Genomic DNA, 17732 nt, shown 5'->3' with positions numbered 1-17732 from the left:
AGATCTGTGAGTTACACTTTAAGAACTCCTGACAGAGGAGCTACATCCATTCTTTCTTGCCCAAGGGAACAAGGAGAGAGACAGGTAAAAGAAGCCAGAAGTAAGTCACCTGGACCTGGAGAGGTCTGAGGAGGGCTGGTGGGACAGGGACCTGGGCAAACCAGGAGGAGACGATAGGACTTCTGGAAATGCCCTCCTCATAGCAACTTCCAGAGAGACATGAGTGATGGTGAGGTCAGGCAGCACAGGAAGATAGGTACATAGGTGAGTCTGAGGGAGCACTTCTGGTTCCCTGTGGCCTGTGCAATGCCTGGAGGAAATCCAGAGGTTTCCACGAACCCATTGAGGGGCCACAAAGGTGCTGGGAAGAGACCATTAAGAGATGCAGACTTATTTGTCAAGGACCAGAGACTCCAGCGGTGGCTACCAGTACATCACGTCAAGAGACCAGGGGGAGCAGGGAATCTTGTAGACACCGGTCAGGAGTAGATCAGAGCAGACCCTCTGCCCCAGAGTTCAGGCACCCTGCCGGAAGGCACATCATTTGCTTTATAGACTCAACTTTCACCTGGGAGAGAAGGGAAAGGAGCAGAAATCTGCAAGACTCAGCACTGAACTCCAGAGTCTAGTTCATCTGAAAGGAACTCTTTAAACTCGCATTGATAGGAACTTAAACTCTGAAAAGATTGAATATCGAAACAAAAAGTAAATCCTTTTAAGCCTGAGATAGTGTTCATTCGTGAGCAACATTTCCCTACCAGCCATCGGGAAAAGACCTCCTAAGGAGCTATAGAATCGCCTAGAAAGCAGACATTGTTTGAATAAATTTATGTGACAGAAAAGAACCATGTTCAGTGTTACCAGTAGTTATCTCCGGGTGGTGGAATTATGGATGGTTTCTATTATCTTTTCAGGCTAATCTGAATGCCGTTAATTTTTTATAATAAAGAATCATTAGTTTAATAATCAGAAAATATGTGGTCATGTCATATTACCTGAAAGATAATGTTCACATTTCTGAATGTGGAGGGAAAATGCTCTTTCTTCTGACCCTGCTTCAGCTCCTCATCTTCCTCTCCCACCCCCAAACCCCACCACAAGGGTCTCTTTGCCACCACTCCCCACCCCTCCCCCCCACCCCCCAGCCAAGCTTGCTCAGGGATTTGAAACATTCTAGCAAGATTAGCACACAATCTTACAATGGAGAAACAACCCCTACAGCCAAGGACAAGTCAGGGCTCATACAAATGTTGTATGAGCCCCAACATATCTTTACACGGAAAGGGTATAATCAGCCACTTTCAAAAACTCACTGGATTAGCTAACATGTGAAACAAAACAAATTCCAGCATAATAAAAAACAAAACAAACAAAATGTTTAGGAACTTCTTAGAGCTGCCCTGTGTAGTACAATAGCCACTTAGCCACATGTCGCCTATTGAGTACCTGAAACAGAGCAAGTCAAACTGAGAAACTGAATTTCCAATTTTATTTCATTTTAATTAGTTTACAATTAAAAACTGTTCCTCTATTCAGTTCTTTGACATTGTTAAAGTATATTTGTGAGTCTGTCCTTTCAACCGTAAGTTTTATGGCATCCAAACACTAATCGTGTATTTTTAATGAAAATTTAGCATCCAAATGGAGAGAGCCTCTAAGTGTAGAATGCTTAACCAAATTCAGATACTTAATAAAAAAAAAACCTGTTACTAATTTTCATATTGATTTCATACTGAAGTGATAATATTTTTCATATATCGGATTAAATAAAATACAGTATTATAATTAAGTTTACCTGTTTGTTTTTACTTTTTTAATGTAGCCTCGAGAAAATTTTAGTTATATATGTGGCTTGCATTACATTTCTATTGCACTGTGCTGCCTTCAATCTCGTCGTGGTAGAATTAGACCTAAAATCATTTTATTTGCTGTTCTGAGTATTTCTTTTGACTGTCACTATAGGCCTACTTAAAATCCTTCCAAATTACAACTGGAAATAGTATTATTCTTTTTCTGGAAGTTGTCCCTCATGACTACTATGATCTCCAAGCTACCTAACCAGGTATCTGTAGTGTAAGAGAGATTAAATACTTAGGAGGAATATGTACTTAAGAGGGGAGTCGTTATGTTACTGCAATGCTGTCACGACTACATCTCTTTAAACCTGAAAGTTCTGTCTGTATTTCAGAGCCAGGCTGGTGAAAAGTGGCTCCAGACATTGGGCTCCAGACATTGGGTACTTGTGTATGAAAGCTAACAGTACTTTTCTATTTGCCATTATGACTCGATCCTCTTTGTCTCAGTTTTGTGGCAAAGGATTGAACAATTAGAATTTCCCAGAGGCCCCTTTTCTTAACTCTTAACAAAGCCCTAACAAGTGCTTCTGTCCCTTATTCACAGTGATGGCTTTTGCCTTTAATGAAAAAGTAAAACTGGGAATAGTTTCCAGAGCTTTCAGAACTTTTTCCATTGAAATGCAAACACTCCTCTGGCACCTCTGAACATTCTGAGAAATTGCTGGGTTCTGGCAATGTTTCTAGAAAACCTGGCATTCTTCTCCTGTTCGTGGCTGCTTTAAGTTCTTCTCTTTCCAAGTGCGTTCCAGTAAAGTCAGTGGTTGACTGTCTCTTGCAGGGCAAACCCCTAACCTGAACACCAAACAGAAGAGTAACTCTTTTATCCCAAATTTGGGATTGTGACCAGTAAACCTCACAACTCTACCTTGACACACCTCCTCTCCAAGCGTGACTTAGCTTCCTAACATACACCCTCCTCCTTAACCCTGTTCGTGAACTACCACAGTCCCGTGGGCAGCTCTTGCAGTAACTAGGCATGCACCAGAACAAAGATCACTTGTATGTTGTAAAGATAATGACATTTTCTTGGATTCTTGAATGCAGCCATTCTAACTGGTCTTAAAAATGTCCATCCACAAAATTTATTATGCCACACAGCCTGTGCTCTCTTTTCCAAAGTATCAGCATAAAATGAGGCCGCTAATCTTTTCAATCTTCATTTCTCAATAGGATAAGTAGTCCAAATGGGTAAATCAAGAAAGCAATTGCCATGTGTTCAATTAACACAAACCAGATTCTGATCTCAGATAGAAGCAACTCAGATATGTCCTCCTTATTTATTATCTACAATGTTCAACCTGGCTTTCATCATGCCATCATATAATAATAATTGGAAAGATGTGTTATTCACTGTCTCACCTGGATTCATCTCATCTCATCTCATCTCATCTCATCTCATCTCATCATCTCCTGAGTAGAAATCATGCCTAATTTTTCTTCTGTGGTTCACAGACTAAGGTCAGTGGATACCTATTTAATGATTGTGGTTTAAGACAAAAACTTATCTAACAGCTCCAAGTATGTTGGAGGAACAAACAGGCAAATTCAAGCTCAAGCAGATGATAAGGAGATCTCATATGGAGTGCACCTAAAAGTGGCCAATCCACATGCGAGCAGAGCAAGAAAACAAACAAGAAGGAGTAAGCTTTTTGCTATTAGTTGCTGTGCAATCTTTTGATCTAGTAGACCATCTGCAATCTCCATACTCACCCAGTATCTGATACTTAAATATCATAACAAAACCCAAAGTAAATTGTTTATGAAAAATTCTGATATAAGATTATATATATATAAAAAATACCAGTCTCATAAATACCATATGATTTTACTCATATGTGGAATTGAATAGACAAAATAAACTAACAAAGAAAAAAAGAGATGAACAAACAAATAGGTTTTTTTTTTAAATGTTTTTTTTTAACGTTTATTTATTTTTGAGACAGAGAGAGACAGAGCATGAACAGGGGAGGGTCAGAGAGAGAGGGAGACACAGAATCTGAAACAGGCTCCAGGCTCGGAGCAGTCAGCACAGAGCCCGAGCGGGGCTCGAACTCACATACCTCGAGATTGTGACCTGAGCCGAAGTCGGACGCTTAACCGACTGAGCCACCCAGGCGCCCCAACAAACAGGTTTTTAAATACAGAGAACAAAATGGTTGTTGCCAGAAGGGAGGTGGGTGGGGAAACAGGGAAACAGGAAGGGAATTAAGAGTACACTCATCTTGATGAGCACTGAGTAATGTATGGAAGTGTTGACTCACTATATTGTACACCTGAAACTAATAGAACACTGCATGTTAATTACATTTGACTTTTAAAAATTAATTAATAAACAGGGACGCCTGGGTGGCTCAGTCGGTTATGTGTCTGACTCTTGGTTTCAGCTCAGGTTACTATCTTATGGTTTTGCGGATTCAAGTCCTGCTTGGGGCTCCGCGCTGACAACGTGGAGCCTGCTTGGGATTCTCTGTCTCCCTCTCTCTCTTTCTTTTTTTTTAAATTTTTTTTTAACGTTTATTTATTTTTGAGACAGAGACAGAGCACGAATGGGGGAGGGGCAGAGAGAGAGGGAGACACAGAATCGGAAGCAGGTTCCAGGCTCTGAGCCATCAGCCCAGAGCCCGACGCGGGGCTCGAACTCACGGACCGTGAGATCGCGACCTGAGCTGAAGTCGGACGCTTAACCGACTGAGCCACCCAGGCGCCCCATCCCTCTCTCTCTTTCTGTCCCTCCCCCATTTGTGCTGTCTCTGTCTCACTCAAAATAAATAAGCTTTAATTAATTAATTAAAATTAATTAATAAATAAAAATCCAGCTGTCTATATTTATCAACAAGTCTCTCTAGGATTCTGGTTCATCTCCTGAAAGTGAGGAAATAGGAGTAGGTGACGGCTGAATTCCAGTGATTCTATAAATCTGAGCCGTGATTCCTTATGTCCTATAGTCCTAAATAAAGTTTTTCAGGCCTGGAGCCCAAAACAAAATTTAAAAATCAGCACTAATTTTTAACAACAAAGTTGGCATATCCAGGTAATAGTAATGTTTTCTAAATGCAAACATTTTAAAAACTAAACGGCAGAAAATATCAAAACACAAAACAACATCTAGCCATTAGTCTATCACTATAGTTCACACCCAGATATTAGGAGGGCTAACAGTGCCAAGCACATGGAAGATGTTCAAGAAATGTGTCTCAAGGGACACTCTCTGAGAACCAAGACAGCAGTTTTGGAGAACTACTGACCAGGCAGCACATCTCCTGGATATTATGCAAACAAGGAAAAAGTGGCATTACCTGCATAAGCCCTGTGGTCAGGGAGGCACTCCTTCTGGATCTCCCCTCCCAATTACCCTTTTCCCGCCAACTCTCCACTCCACTTCATGCTGGCGGTGAAATAATTTTCTGGGGGCGTCTGGGTGGCTCAGTCAGTTAAGCGACGGACTGCAGCTCAGGTCATGATCTCACAGTTTGTGAGTTTGAGCCCCGCGTCGGGCTCTGTGCTGACAGCTCAGAGTCTGGAGCCTGCTTCGGATTCTGTGTCTCCCTCTCTCTCTGCCCCTCCCCTGCTCGCATCCCATCGCTCTCTCTCTCTCAAAAATAATAAATAAACATTAAAAATTTTTTAAAAAAGAAATAATTTTCTGGGCGTTTTCATACCCTTTTGTAGGCTCCAGGATGTGGTTTCAATGGGGTTCAAACCTGAGGCCATAACTGCAGTTCCGGTATTAACAGCACAGTTACAAAAGATGAATTGTAAATGGCAATAAATTTACGAATCCAAAGTACTTTGAAACTACCATTTGCAAGGCAAAGTTTGTTGTTTGGAAACTAACCATATAGCACAATGGACTTCCCTTGTATTTCACACACACATAAACACACACACACATACACACACACACACACACACACACACACAATCTTTTCTTACAAGCTAATATTCCAGCTAGGGAGACTGCAGAGATGAGTAGAGGCTATCATTGATGAATGCTTTGTTTCGAGAAATGCAGTGAACTTACTATTTACCACTAGGAGAAAAAAACATATTTTTCTTAGAGTTGAGAGATTAGGTATAACATATTAGAAAACGATTCAAATGGGAAAATTAGATTTTGAGTAAGTGACCTACATATGTAGAAAATGAAAATTATTTTAAGTCCATTTGCTCAATCTTACAATCTTCCAAGCAACAAAAATGACAAAGGAATCCGAACAATCAAGTTAGTACCAATACTGGGGACAGAGCCTCTGCAGTTAAATCACAGACGCGCTCAGTTTTTACCACTCTGCTGCGCATCCCCTATTTAGAAAGCCATCTTGGGGTTCTACCATGTGGCACAGAACAGTATAGACGATCACAGGATCTAGAGGCCGAGAGAGCTAGCCAGAGCAGCAAGCTGCTTTAAATCAGTTCTTCTGTTACAAAGCAGACAGAGCGACGTGTCAGTTTGCAGAGAAATAAAATGAAAAATCGCTTTCAAAAGCCTCAGAATGGTCCCTGCTTTGAGGCATTGGAAAAAATTGATTTCAGTAATTGAAAGAGAGTTTTGCTGTGCATGAACAATCAGCTTCACATAAGATTCTGCCTCCATGGCCCGCTGACTTTCACGATATCTGAATTAAGATTGGTCTATATCCACAAACAGGCAAACAAGCCAGGTGGGCTAAAATCTGTGTCTCCTTTTCCAGATGCCTCTAAACATAAGTCTGAAAGTTAGTTAGTACAAATGCCAATTAAGATCTTCTGGACATGATAGCAAATTGCTTTCCTCATATGGCCCTGCTACCAAATCTTTTTTTTTTTTAATTTTTTTTTAACGTTTATTTATTTTTGAGACAGAGAGAGACAGAGCATGAACGGGGGAGGGTCAGAGAGAGAGGGAGACACGGAATCTGAAACAGGCTCCAGGCTCTGAGCTGTCAGCACAGAGCCCGACGCGGGGCTTGAACTCACCGACCGCGAGATCATGACCTGAGCCGAAGTCAGATGCTTAACCGACTGAGCCACCCAGGCGCCCTCCCTGCTACCAAATCTTAACCTAATGAGAGATGAACCCAATCTGGATTGAATTTTGTTTCACCTATTAAGGGAAACACTGCCACAGACAGCCACGACTCTCAACCACAGTCCAGGCAGCCAAATTATTTTGTTTGAAAATTGATCTTCTCAATTCTAAATAAGACGAAATCCCCCCTTTTTTTCCCTGTGAGTAGAAACTAAATCAAAACAAAACAAAATTGCCAAGCTTAAACTCACAACCTTGAAGATAGAAAGGGATTTGACAACGATCATCTTGTTTATCAGACTGCTTCCAAACAAGACCACACCTAAAATATTCCAAAATGGCCAAAATAACATACCCAGTCTTTTAATGAGCTTCCGGGAAGATTACAATACTCTATCTCAGGTGTCTATTCCGGAACTGTCAAATCGTTACAGTTTAATTCTTCACACTGAAATTCCATCCATCTCCAGTGTAAGCTGAAGCAACGGAACATGAATTTCTGGAACCTTCACCAAGCCCTGGAATCACTCTGCCTTTCCATCTTCTCCAGCCTGCTAACCTTCTGGTGGTCACATGACTGCTGCTTGAATACACCAGTCATAACTACACCAGAGATGATGTACTTAAAGACTTAAGAACAGAAACTGGCACGTAGTAAGAGCCAAAAACGAAAAAAAAAAATAGTGATCCTCATGATGACAATTGGCCGAGGTGACATGTCCAGTCACTTCAATGTTGCTCTCACCAAACACTGGATTGCTTTTAAATTTACCACTGTGCCAATCTTGACATAACCCCCTCCATTCATTTTTCGTATCCCTCCTCCTGACTGCAGAGCATGGCTAAGCCAAATCACAGAATTTTGCTATCTCCCTACAAACTCATGCTAAGTTCCAATGTACTCTTAGTTGACCAAAACCTTATTACGTATCTCGTGTGCCCTCCCTAGCACACTTCTGAAATAAATCACTCCACATCTTCTCTCCCTCAATTCTTTTCCACCGGAAATCTCTTCTCCCAGCCGATCTCCTCAGGAATGGATTTTTCATACAATGCTGCATACACCAGTGCCTCGCTTAATACCTGAAAGATGGAGTTTGTTCAACGCGTATGTATCTGATTGAAGCCAAAACAACAGTAGTCAAGGTAGTTTCTACAGGAATTTCCATTTCCTTTTTTCTAAAGAATTGGGCAAGATCTCAGCCAAATGCAGGAGAGGAAAGGTTTTCTGTGTTCACCTGTTTTGTCATCTTGTTCCCATGACTTTTACTGTCCTGCCTGCTATGTTATCCTGTTGCCACTGGGTCTGCATCACAGTGGTCACTGCGGTCACATCTAGAATCTAGTCTTCAGTACTAGCTGCCATGTGCAGCCCCTCTCTTGGTCTGCAATTGTTCGAGTTTCCTGTTTTAACTTTTTTAAAATTTTTTAATGTTTATTTATTTTTGACAGAGAGAGAGAGAGAGAGAGAACATGAGCAGGGGAAGGGCAGAGAGAGAGGGAGACACAGAATCTAGAGCAGGCTCCAAGCTCTGAGCTGTCAGCACAGAGCCTGACGCGGGGCTGGAGCACCCAAACTGTGAGGTCATGACCTGAGCCAAAGTCCGAAGCTTAACCGACTGAGCCACCCAGGCGCCCCATCAAGTTTCCTGTTTTAAATAGCTTTCTTCACAACACATGGACAGCTCCAGCCAATTGTATTCCTACCAGGAATTGACAAATTATGTCAAATGACTGGACTTGCTGCACATGCTCCCTTTGAACCGACACTTCTGTTTGCTGAGAATGGTCTCTCCCTTTCGTTAAGTTCTCTGGCTCCGGGGTCATCAATATTTGCATGACTCGTCCCCCCACCCCCTCCTCTTCCCAGTCTCAGCTCCATGCTACACCATGCAGAGCCTTGCAGGAACAATTATGGACACCCCCGTCCAAACTCCATACATATGCATCCACTGACAGTTTTTGTTGGTGATGCCCAAGTTTGCACACATCAGCTGTGCAGTCCAGGTGGAGACAGGAATGCAGAAGAAGAGAGCAGAGAACTCCAGAGTCCCAGTTACGGGTGTGGTATGTGATCTAGAGGAGCTCTGATGTGCCCGAGAAGGAGGTTGGTGCACCCAGAGCCTTCCGAAGCATGGCCCGCAGCAGGGCTCCGTTGCCTGGGTCTGAGGAAAGCACTGCTGCCATTTTCATCATATTCACATCTGCAAAATAGGTACCGATGGATGGCAGAAGTCTATCTATTGAAAAATGCAAATCCCCTTCTTCCAAAGTAATTAATTCTGTAATGATTTCTGTGCTGCGCTATCAAATATTCCTTGATCTGTGTAGCCCGAAGGACTAACCATTTTTTTACCCTTCAAATGAGGTACACACAAATCTTCATTTTCCTCCCTTTCTTCATTCCCTCTTGATCTCAGGCATTTCCCCCTGCTATAAGGCATTTCCTCTCTTCCTTTTCTCCTTTCTCAAAAAGAGTGCCCTTCTTCACATGGAAGCAGCATACACTGATGGTATGCAAGGTGTGCACAGAGTGGACTTCTCTGAAACTATTTACTAAACCTAATGTGCATTATAAAAATCTAGCATGTAAAACCAGTTATGTTATTGCATAGACTGATGCTATATAAAAATCTGAATTGACTTTATATATATTACATCTATATTATATATATACATATGTATGTATATATATAATATATTATATATTATATATAATATATAATATATAACATATATTATATGTTATAATATATACATATTATATACATTATAATATATTATACATTATATACATTATATACATTATATATTATGTAATGTATACATAATATATACATTATATATATATAATATATAACATATATTATATATTATATATTATATATAATAATATATATTATATATAATATAAATATAATATATAATATACATATATATAATATATAACATATATATGTTATATATTATACAATATATAATATTATATTATATATATACATATGTATGTATATATATTATATATATATACTTAAGAAAGCAGTAAGTTAAATAGCAATTGACTTAAATATATATATTATATATATAGTATGTATATAATATATATAATAACAGGAAGGAGTTGACTTAGATATGGCAAAAATGATGAAGGTGGATTAGAAATGATAGAAATTTGGGAAATGTTCAGTACAGGAGAACTCATTAGAAAAAGATACACAGCCCTTGTCCTGGATCTTTTACTTCTTGGCTGTACAAACCTGACCCTTACATCACTCCTCAGGTTTGTTTTCTTACCTCTTTGGGTGGCTCAGTCAGTTAAGTGTCTGAGTTCGACTCGGGTCATGATCTCACAGTTCATGGGTTCGAGCCCTGTGTCGGGCTCCACACTGACTTGGGATTCTCTCTCTCTCTCTCTCTCTCTCTCAAAAATAAATATATAAAAACTTAAAAAAAAAAAGATCACGGGAGAGCTCATTGAACTGGCCATGCTGAAGTCATGTGCCCTCCTACCCCCCAGTTTGCCATGCTGGAGAGTGCCCTTTGTCTGGAAGGTGCCCCTCAGCTTGTACCCAAGGGCACTCTCAAGCGAGACTGGGGAAAATAGGAATAGGAGTTGGATGCTGGGCTGCCGAGAATTGATTGGCAGTCACTACGATCAATTCTTCTCTTCCCTCTTCTTACTGACTCCTACTCATACATCAGGACTCAACTTCGATACTACTCCTTCCAGGAAGCCTTCCTGACTTCCAGATCTGGATTGGCTGTGCCCCTCAGCACTCTGCGCTTCCCCGCTCATGGTACTTTTTATGGCAGGTTGTAGCATCTGGTTTCTATTTCTTCGCTGAACTGCCAGTTCTGGGAAAGCAAGGCAATTTCTGCTTTTCACCTTGCATCCCCAGAACCTAGCACAGGGTCTGCCACAGGGTTGTCTCTCAGCATTGAAGAATAAACACATATGCTGGGTTTGAGCACTCCTGAGGACACGTGTATCTGGAAGTGGTTAATAGGGAAAGGTGCTCACAAGAGTAGTCTACAGGCTTTAGAAATAGTTCAGATAAATAACGTTTGAAGTTGTTGGAATGGATGAGAAACTATCATCCATTATTGAGAAAGAATAAAAAAGTGCTGAGGACAGTGCTTTGGGGAATGGGGATATAAAAGTCGATGAAGAACACTCAAATAGATGAGTTAGAGATGTAACACATGTGGGAACAGTGAAAAACCAAAAAGGAGAGCATTTCATGGAACAGGGATACCCTGGCACACAACTGTTGCAGAAAAATTAATGAGACTAAAGACCGAAGAAATGCTATGCAATTTTGCAATTGTGAAACCACTTGGTGGCCTTTGAAAGAATTGTTTCAATGGAATAAGGATAAAAATGGGAGAAGAGGGAGGAAGTAGACACTGAAGAAGTGGATGCTGAGGGTGGAGGCAGGGGTCGTAGATCGTGGTTCTACGGGTGTGACTTCAGATTCATCTACATAGATGTAAAAATTACAGCTCTGGGTACCATTCTCAAACTTTTCTAGTTCAGTAGATCTTCAACGGGGCTTGGATTTCTCTAATTTTAAAAAGCGTTGTGGGTGATTCAACCTCTGTCTGGGAATCATTAGTGTATATCCATTGCTTCATTAGTTTGGCTCACGCAGGAAGAAGAAGAAAACAGGTAAGTGTTATGGATCGAATTGTATCCTCCCCAAAATATGCTGAAGCCCTAAGCCCCCAATGTGATGGTATTTGGAGGTAAGGCCTTTAAAGAGGCCATTCCATTTAAATGAGGTAATAGGGATGGAATAATTAATTGTGATATGGAATAATAATCATAGCTACACCTCAGGTTGCCGTATAGCTTAAACGAGCTATCTTGTGTAAAGCATTTGGCACCATGCCCAGCACATATTAGATGGACAAGTAGTCAACGAGGTCAGAAGGTCAGAGGGTCAAGGAAGGTAAGGATTGGAGCATGTGCCCTAGAGTCACATACCAGGGAAGGCCCTGGGAACTTGAAGACAGCCATTTACAAGAAGATAGAGGGACAGAAACTAGATTTCAATGGGTGCCAAGGATGCAACATGAAAAAAGCAGACAATAAATGGTAATGACTATTTACGGATATTTGGCTGTAATGGGGAAAATAAATTTGATGGTCTTTAGTGAATTACTTGGGATTGAGGGGAAATTTATTTTGGTGGTTTTTTTTTCCCAATATGAGAGATGCATAAGCATGCTTAAAAACTAATAGAAAGAGAGGTACCTTGGTGGCTCAGTCAGTTAAGCGTCTGAGTCTTGATTTCGGCTCAGGTCATGATCTCATGGTCATGGGGTGGAGACCCAAGTCAAGTGTGGAGCCTGCTTAAGATTCTCCCTTTCTCTCTCTCTCTCCCTCCCTTTGCCCCTCCCCTGCTCTCTCTCTCTCTCTCTCCCCCTCTAAAAAAAAAAAAAAGGGAAAAAATAATAGGAATAATAGGAAGAGACAATATTGAATAGAGAATTAAGATACAGAAAAGGGGACTAATCAATTCAATCTGTGGGCCTCAGAGCGTGGTTTCCATACCCCTAGGGGTCCCTGAAAACTTTTCAGGGACCAATCACAACTGTTTTCATAATTACTATAGGATGTTACTTGCCTCTCACTATATGGCTTTTGTATTGTTAATGCAAAAGCAATAGTGGGTAAAACTGTGGGCACTTTTGTGTAAACCAAAGCATCAAAGTGTCATGGTGGTGTTTCTCTTCTTCACCCTCCTACACAGTAAACCAGTGCCAGTTCCACTCAAGAATGTCCTTGCTGAAGCACAAAATTACCAATTTTATTAAATCTTGACACTTGAGTGTATGTCTTTGTAATAAGCCATATGACAAAACGGGAGGTACACAGAAAGCACTTCTATGTAGACTCAGTGTGATGGGTGTCTTCAGAACTGATCTTGTTGGGAGTTGAACTAGGCTTTTGTCATGGAATACCATTTTTAATTTCAAAAATGGCCTACAAACTATGGCTATTCAAATGAGTGTTTGGAGGACATTTTCTTGGAAATGAGCAAAAATGAGGCTGTCACTTCAAGAAAAACTGACAATATTTGTTGGCAATAATACTTGAGCTCTCAAGCGGAAATTATAATGTTGGAAAATTTGTTTCTGCCACTGTGAGTTTGACAGTTCTCAATACTTTAATACTTTTCTGATGTGATTGGTGGTGATATTCATGAATATGGCATTTTTGATATTATAAAATAAAATGTGCCAACATGTGAAAGATCTGCATAATTCAATGAACCAATATTTTCCAAATGACTATGCATAATGTTTAAAATCATGCCATATTAGCAAAAGATTAGTTCAAAATGCAAATAGATTAATGGATTTTTAAAGTAACAGGCTATGGAAAACTCATTAATATGCCTTCAGGATCTACATGGCAGCTAATCTGTAGGAAGATATTACTTGTTGAGTTTTGGTATAATATTAAATAAAAATATCCACAATTATCTGAAGAAGTTGTTAGAATAGTCCTCCCTTTTTCAGCTACACATATGTGTAAGGCAGGATTCTCTTCCCGTACTTCAACCAAGTAATCATTTCACAATTGTATGCAGAAGCTGAAGCAAGAATCTGGTCGTCTTTTGTTAAACCAGACATTAAAGAAATTTACAAAAGTGTAAAATAATACTACTTTTCTCACTAATTTTTTTGTTTTGGAAAATATATGTATTTATCTTTTAAAATGCAATTGGGGTGCATGGGTGGCTCAGTCGGTTGGGCATCCTACTTCGGCTCATGTCATGATCTCATGGTTTGTGGGTTGGAGCCCTGCATCAGTCTCTGTGCTGACAGCTCAGATCCTGGAGCCTGCTTCAGATTCTCCATCTCATCTCTCTCTGCCCCTCCCCCACTCGCACTCGCTCGCTCTATCAAAAATAATTAAACATTAAAAAAATTTAATGCAACTTAATTAGCATATACTCAGGTTATTTTTTTTTAATTTTTTTTTAATGTTTATTTATTTTTGAGACAGAGAGAGACAGAGCATGAACAGGGGAGGGGCAGAGAGAGAGGGAGACACAGAATCTGAAACAGGCTCCAGGCTCTGAGCTGTCAGCACAGAGCCCGACGCGGGGCTTGAACTCACGGATCGTGAGATCATGACCTGAGCCGAAGTCGGAGGATTAACCGACCGAGCCACCCAGGCGCCCCTCAGGTTATTTTTTTAAGTCAATTTATTTTTTAAATTCTCTGTTTCAGTTCCTAAAATGGTGTCAATAACGTACACATAGTTCACATAAACAAGAAGTCCATCGGGGTGCTCGATAATTTTCAACTGTAAAGGGCTCCTGTGATTAAAAAGTTTGACCAGAAAGCTGGAAAAACAATGGTACTAGAGTAGGCAGGAAGGCAGAATGGGAGTGAAAGATTCCATCCAAGACGAAGGGAAGGCTATTTCTCCCATAGGAAACAAAGAAGGAGGAGAGGATTAGGCAGATGCCAAGATATTTGGAGATTGGTGGCAGGAATTCAAAGGATTTCCCATCTGAAGTCTTGCTTTTCAGTGTGATGTAAGTGTTGGGGTTGTGTGTGGAAAGTGAAGGGAAAGGGGAAGGTAGCTCAAGCGTTTGAGAGACCCATGGAGCAGCTCTGGAGAACAGGAGAACCACCTGGCCAGAGCCCTGCAGAGAGAAGACTAAGCAGCAATGGGGACAAGAGGTGAGGTGAACATTCCAAACCAGGGACAATGCTATACTCTTTACCCTGCCAAAGTAGCTTGGTTTTACTATAATTACTAAATTTCTTATCCATTTAATATTGCAACCACACAGAAATAAGTAGAACAATATCTCAAAACACCTGTCTGTCCACCACCACCATTTTAACAATGCTAATGTTGGGGTGCCTGGGCAGTTCAGTCAGTTAAGTGTTCAACTCTTGATTTTGGCTCAGGTCATGATCTCATGGTTTGTAAGATCAAGTCCCATGTCAGGCTCTGCTCTGGCAGCACAGAACCTGCTTAGGATTCTCTCTCTCTCTCTCTCTCTCTCTCTCTCTCTCCCTCTTTCTCTCTCTCTGTCCCTCTCGTGCTCAGGCTCGCTCTATCTCTCTCTAAATAAATAAATAAACTTTAGAACCAAAACAAATGCTAATGTTTTGTCATAGGGAACACAGACTGAATATTTAAGCTAATTTATTTCTAGATACTATAAAATGTCTTTAAAAACTTTATTGGTAGTTTAGTCCACCCTTTATATTCTGATTTTATAATATACAGTTTTTAATTCTACTTCTGGTTGTTGATTTTGAAATGTAAATCTAGAAGATTGGACAATTGACAATCTTGCTGTTTTATTGTAGCTTCCAGGAACAAACAATTTTACTGGGGAAAATGGCTAAATGGATTTGTTTTCTTTTTTTTTTTTTTTTTTGACTCTTAACAACTATTTATTATAAACCATAAGTTAAAGTTGTTTCAATGAAGAAAACTATATGAATTTTGAAGATATTTTCCTCTAAACAAATGATGCTATTTTAAATAAGAGGTAAGAGCTAAGCGTATTTAAAATTTTGGTCAACAATCTCCTTCAGGGTTTACTCAAGGATTAAATCCTGAATTATTTCATTATATTATTCATTGTTTTTTCTAATATGAAATTTATTGTCAAATTGGTTTCCATACAACACCCAGCTCATCCAAACAGGTGCCCTCCTCAGTGCCCATCACCCACTTTCCCCTCCCTCCCACCCCCCATCAACCCTCAGTTTATTTTCAGTTTTTAAGAGTCTCTTATGGTTTGCTTCCTTCCCTCTCTGTAACTTTTTTTCCCCTTCCCCTCCCCCATGGTCTTCTGTTAAGTTTCTCAGGATCCACATAAGAGTGAAAACATATGGTATCTGTCTTTCTCTGTATGACTTATCTCACTTAGCATAACACTCTCCAGTTCCTAAATGGATTTGTTTTCATTTTCTCTTCAATACATAACATAGGGAGGATCTAATGCCAAAAAAAACCCCAAAAAAACAAAACAAAAAAAAAAACCAAAGCTCAGCTTCCTTGTCTGAAGTGAACAAATTCTAATCCTTAAAGTGTATCTTCAGAACCCAAAGTCTAGATTGGTTCATGACCTTGATTGTGCAGTTCTGACCACCTTTAGAAGTTCAGACTTCCCAGCTATGGAAGCACTCACTCCCTTTTCACTTCAACTAAAGGCTCAGAGGATGACACAATACTCTAAAGTGTTTAAAAAGCAATATCCCCTTGTTGGGCTGAGGTCAAGCTGTGGTCATCTCCACCGAAGTCAAGGTCAACGACCTTCACAAGTTCTGATGCTAGCAATCTCTTTCTGCCTCCCTAAACATCCAATGAGCCACGAGCCACTCAGCGCAGCACTCTTTCCCCTAAAAATGCAGTGCAGAATGAGAAGGGCAATGTGAGGTTTGCAAACTTTTTCTGTGAGATCTGTAATGGAATATGCTGCTAAAGGCTGTAATGTTGCTTCCACCAAGACACCATAGAGTTCTTTCATTTATTCCACGCAACAATCTCTCATTTTGAAAATAGAATTATTAGCAATAATAATAAATAATAAGTATATTGCTCTTGCTAGTTTATAAAGTGATTTTCATATGTCCCTCTGGGTGATTATAAACACTGGTACACAGAAACTATTATAACAAAATTATAAACTATACACTGAGCGGATCTATAAAACTGTTGACATCTGGTTACAATGTTCTGTTGGACAGCCACTCTCAGGTATCAGGGCGACTCATCATCGTTCATTATGTCAGTACATTACTGATTCACTAAACTTTTTTTTAAAAAAGTCTCACCCAGTTGAAATGAAAATGCTAATTAAAAAAAAATAGGGGTACCTGGATGGCTCAGTCGGTTGGGTGTCCAACTTCAGCTCAGGTCATGATCTCACAGTGAGTTCGAGCCCTGTGTGGGGCTCTGTGCTGACAGCTCAGAGCCTGGAGCCTGCCTTGGATTCTGTGTATGTGTGTGTGTCTCTCTCTCCCCTCCTCCACTCATGCTCTGTCTCCCTCTGTCTCAAAAATAAATAAACGTTAAAAAAAATTTTTTTAATTGATCTAACCAGTTAACAGGAATAGGATTCTGTGTTTGTTAAAAGGCTATCAAACAACCCCAAATTAGCCAATTTCCCTACAAACTGTTATTCTATTTGCAAAAGAAAATCAAAGCATAAACTTCCTTTTAAGTCTTTTTTTTTCCAATATATGAAATTTATTGTCAAATTGGTTTCCATACAACAATTGTTGTTCCATACAACACCCAGTGCTCATCCCAAAAGGTGCCCTCCTCAATGCCCATCACCCACCCTCCCCTCCCTCCCACCCCTTTTAAGTCTTTTAAATAGATGGGATAGTATATGAAAAGGGATGCTTGTCCCCTGAAACATTAACGTTCTTAAAAAGCCAATACCCCCATGATAGATAGGAAATGTACTCCTATAATACATGACAAATCTGGTCCAGTCAACTTATGACCTTCCGGGTCACTCAAACTCTCCATAATTCAGATCGAATGCTTATCTCATAAACATACAAAACAAGACACATGTGAAACCACTTTGGTCAACTCCTCACTCATTCATTTATTCATTCAACCAACCAAAATGTATTGACTGCCTTCTTTTTTCCAGGGTCGCGTTAAAAAACTAACACACAATCTCTGCCCTGAGGAATTTTTTCTTGAGTTAGAGACAGAGACATAAACAATTAATTACCAAGCAGTGTGTTTATAACGAATGCAACCCTACTTGGACACCGCACGCACAATTCTTAGTGTTTGTTGTCAGGTACTGGTTATAAAAGCCTTTGATTTTTGGACCTCCTTACTGAGGCACCTCATGTAT

The 17732-nt window shown here is 40.1% G+C and overlaps 1 long non-coding RNA gene across 5 annotated transcripts in view; it reads right to left on the bottom strand.

The window, feature by feature from the left end:
* Positions 1–17732, bottom strand: part of LOC109276464 (uncharacterized) — a 66348-nt gene that overhangs the window by 40694 nt on the left and 7922 nt on the right. For 4 of the 5 annotated variants that reach the window (XR_008422249.1, XR_008422248.1, XR_002084685.2 and 1 more), the window contains exon 3: positions 16729–16901. The exons of the other annotated variant lie outside the window; for it this stretch is intronic. This is a non-coding gene — a long non-coding RNA (uncharacterized LOC109276464). The remainder of the gene's footprint in view (positions 1–16728; positions 16902–17732) is intronic. 5 annotated transcript variants of the gene reach the window in all.

The sequence above is a fragment of the Panthera pardus genome, unplaced genomic scaffold (assembly GCF_024362965.1).
Source record: "Panthera pardus isolate Hobbes unplaced genomic scaffold, ASM2436296v1 HiC_scaffold_15, whole genome shotgun sequence".
In the NCBI taxonomy this organism is placed as follows: Eukaryota; Metazoa; Chordata; class Mammalia; order Carnivora; family Felidae; genus Panthera; species Panthera pardus.
This window is presented reverse-complemented; position numbering and strand designations above follow the sequence as displayed.